Source organism: Moschus berezovskii, chromosome 5, assembly GCF_049115385.1.
Source record: "Moschus berezovskii isolate FMDL1 chromosome 5, NW_MosBer_1.0, whole genome shotgun sequence".
NCBI lineage: Eukaryota > Metazoa > Chordata > Mammalia > Artiodactyla > Moschidae > Moschus > Moschus berezovskii.
Window position 1 is genome coordinate 113,144,534 of NC_142464.1, and position 3,760 is coordinate 113,148,293.

The 3,760-nt window shown below is 41.3% G+C and overlaps 1 non-coding gene across 1 annotated transcript; it reads right to left on the reverse strand.

Annotated features, from left to right (window-relative positions):
• Positions 1-1,468: 1,468 nt before the first annotated feature.
• On the reverse strand, positions 1,469-1,571 carry LOC129562268 (U6 spliceosomal RNA). Its single transcript, XR_008687181.2, has one exon. It is a non-coding gene; the product is annotated as a U6 spliceosomal RNA (small nuclear RNA).
• Between the last annotated feature and the right edge of the window lie 2,189 nt (positions 1,572-3,760).

The following is a 3,760-nucleotide window of genomic DNA, read 5'->3' on the forward strand; positions in this document are numbered from 1 at the left end:
TGGTTCTTTCACTGGCCTCAAATAGTTTTCTCACATGCATAGTACTCTACTGATTAGATGAGGGCTGCTCTTTGAAAGTCTCTGAAATTCTCTCCTCTGCAGTGCCCTTCCCAGAATCTCTGGCCACCTTAAACTTTCTGGACTCTGAACTCTGTCTCTTTAACTCAAGGAGCACTTGGACTCCATCTGAGTTCCCTTCCCTGCAGGGATGCCTGTAATTCTCTCAAGGCAGAAAGTGGGACAATCATAGGGCTCACTTCATTTATTTTCCATCTTTCAGGGTCAATGTTCTTTATTGCCTGATGTCCAATGTCTTGAAATTGGTTGTTTTGTACCTTTGTCTATTAAAGACATTTTCCCAGGCAGAGGGTAAATCTAGCTCTTGTTACTACATCTTGGTCATAAGCTTAGACTGATGTTCAGTTGCTCAGTTGAGCCCTTGGACTGCAGCATGCCAGGTTTCCCTGTCCTTAGACCAAAGTAGTTTTAATTTACTTTTCTCATATCAGTAAGTTTCTTCATCTTTTCATATAATTGAGATTCTTTTTCTGTGAACTGTCTATTCATTTCTTGGCTCATTTCTCACCAGGGTTTTTCTTCCTTCTATAATTTTGGAAAACTCTATAGGATTTATATGTTAGGGATAGTAACACTTTGTTGTTCTTGTGATTTAAATTCCAGATATTTTCCTAGTATATTTGTCATTTAAAGTTTTATATTTTTTTCATGCAAATATTTTTAATTTTTATGTAGAAATACTTTCCCCTTTTGCTTCTAAATTATTAGATATATTTCTTTTAAAAAAGCAATGTAAGTAAGCACATTGTGGAGAAACCAAGCATTCAGGTAAACTCTCCAAGCATCCCTGGGGTGAAGGATGCTAAGGTTCTGATATAACAGCTAGACTGTCAGTACCTAGAATTTTTTTAAGACAATAGTATCTTTGAAATACATTTGTATTGAATATTTATGTGAATTTGTGTTACAAAATATTTGCTGAAGTTGGATGAGGTAAACCTCTGCATGTTGAATTCAGTTTCGTGCGTGCAGACTAAGTCACTTCAGTTGTGTCTGACTCATTTGCCACGCCTTCCTCCAGGGCATCTTCCTGACCCAGGGATCAAAGCGATGTCTCTTACATCTCCTGCATTGGCAGGCAGGTTCTTTACCACTAGTGCCACCTGAGAAGCCCTAAATTCAGTTGTATATTTTTTCAAAGCTCTGTTTATAGTGAAAGGGTCCCTGGGAAGAAATTCCAAGCACAGGAACCCAGGCAGAAAGACTGACATTTAGGGAAGGGCAGGGAAGCAAGGCTAGAGAAAAGTGGTGTCATCGCTGATTGAGCATGTACTATGAGGTGGCACAGTCGAAGAACATAGTCGTAAGAAAAAGTCCTCAGTGGGTATAGGCCTGTTTGTGGTTGCCTAGTCTGTGAAATAACCTTCCTAAACTTGGAGTCTTATTCTCCTTATGATTTCTGCATCCCTGAAGCAGAAATCCTTGTGCAGGGGCCATGCTAATCTTCTCTGTATCGTTCCAATTTTAGTATATGTGCTGGTTCCAAATAGGAAAAGGAGTGAGTCAAGGTTGCATATTGTCACCCTGCTTATTTAACTTATATACAGAGTACATCATGAGGAATGCTGGGCTGGAAGAAGCACAAGCTGGAATCAAGATTGCTGGGAGAAATATCAATAACCTCAGATATGCAGATGGCACCACCCTTATGGCAGAAAGTGAAGAGGAACTCAAAGGCCTCTTGATGAAAGTGAAAGAGGAGAGTGAAAAGGTTGGCTTGAAGCTCAACATTCAGAAAACAAAGATCATGGCATCTGGTCCCATCACTTCATGGGAAATAGATGGGGAAACAGTGGAAGCAGTGTCAGACTTTATTTTTTTGGGCTCCAAAATCACTGCAGATGCTGATTGGAGCCATGAAATTAAAAGACGCTTACTCCTTGGAAGGAAAGTTATGACCAACCTAGACAGCATATTGAAAAGCAGAGACATTACTTTGCCAACAAAGGGCCGTCTAGTCAAGGCAATGGTTTTTCCCGTGGTCATGTATGGATGTGAGAGTTGTACCATGAAGAAAGCTGATTGCCGAAGAATTGATGCTTTTGAACTGTGGTGCTGGAGGAGACTCTTGAGAGTCCCTTGGACTGCAAGGAGATCCAACCAGTCCATTCTAGAGGAGATCAATCCTGGGTGTTCATTGGAAGGACTGATGCTAAAGCTGAAACTGCAATACTTTGGCCACCTCATGCGACGAGTTGACTCACTGGAAAAGACTCTGATGCTGGGAGGGATTGGGGGCGGGAGGAGACGGGGACGACAGAGAATGAGATGGCTGGATGGCATCACCAACTCGATGGACATGAGTTTGAGTTGGTGATGGACAGGGAGGCCTGGCGTGCTGTGATTCATGGGTTCGCAAAGAGTTGGACATGACTGAGTGACTGAACTGAACTGAAGCAGAAATCAGTCACTCACTTTCCCAGCCTCCCTTGCAATTCAGGGCAGGTATGTGACTCAGGCTTCACCAATCTGATGCACTGGCATGAGACTTTGATTTGCAAAAGAGAAATGATTGGATGAGGCAAGCGCATCTGGAAATTCACTTTCTCAGGAGAATTACAGCAGAGGCTGCTTCAGAGAGGGGCAGGCAGAGCTGGAGGGCTGGGGTTCACCCTCCCAGTGAGCCTTGTGAGCTAAGATGGCCATGCTCAGTGGAAGTGGCAATAGGTGAACTTCACTGGAAGTGAGAAGTAGGGGCATTTGGACATTGTTCCTGGATATTGTCGCCACATCAAACTTGATCTTCAGACTCTTTGATTTGGAGGTTTGGGATCTGGGAAGTAAAACATCTTTAAACTGGTGCTGGGGGTATCTCTGGCTATTGCTCATTATCAATGGCTTGTCAGTAAGGTGACACATTTGAAACTTGCAGCTTCTTCCAGCTAATAAGAAAAAATAGAGGGAGACAAATAAAAAAGTTCTCCTTGTTTTCCTTAGAGAATAGAGATGAGAGAAAATAAAACCATTGCATCGTGGCCACCAACCATTCTCTTTGTTCATTTGAAAAGAAATCGAGGCTTTCCTATATACCAGATGCTGTGCCAAGTGATAGACTTTTGTGAGAAGCAGGAGGAAAACCAGGGTATCAAAACTTTTGGCCAGTGGGGATATCAAAAACAATAAAAGCCTTTATCACTCACTGCAATTGTGTCTGGAAAATAATTCTGTGCAGGCTGCGTGGTGTGAGATGTTAGAAGTTGTTGAACATGAAGCCCAAACATGTTAATTTGATAAATTAGCAGGAGGTTATTCCACCCCTACTTCACAATAAGATCACAGGAAATTTGCTAACACAGAATGACAATATGTTAAGGGGAAAAAAAATCCCCAGAAGTGATCAATAACCCTTTAGTTCCCATTGCTATGAAATGGGAAAGACTTAAAATTATTTTTTAATTTATTTTATTGAAGTATATTTATTTACAATGTTGCATTAATTTCTGCTGTATAGAAAAGTGTTTCAGTTATACATGTATATACATTCCTTTCCATATTCTCTTCCATTATAGTTTATCACAGGATATTGAATATAGTTCCCTATGTTACGTAGTAGGACCTTGCTGTTTATCCATTCCACAGATAATAGTTTGCATCCGCTGACCCTAAACTCCCAAACTATCACTCTCCCAACCCCACTTTCCCCTTGGTGGCCACAAGTCTCTACGTTTGTGAGTCTGTTTCT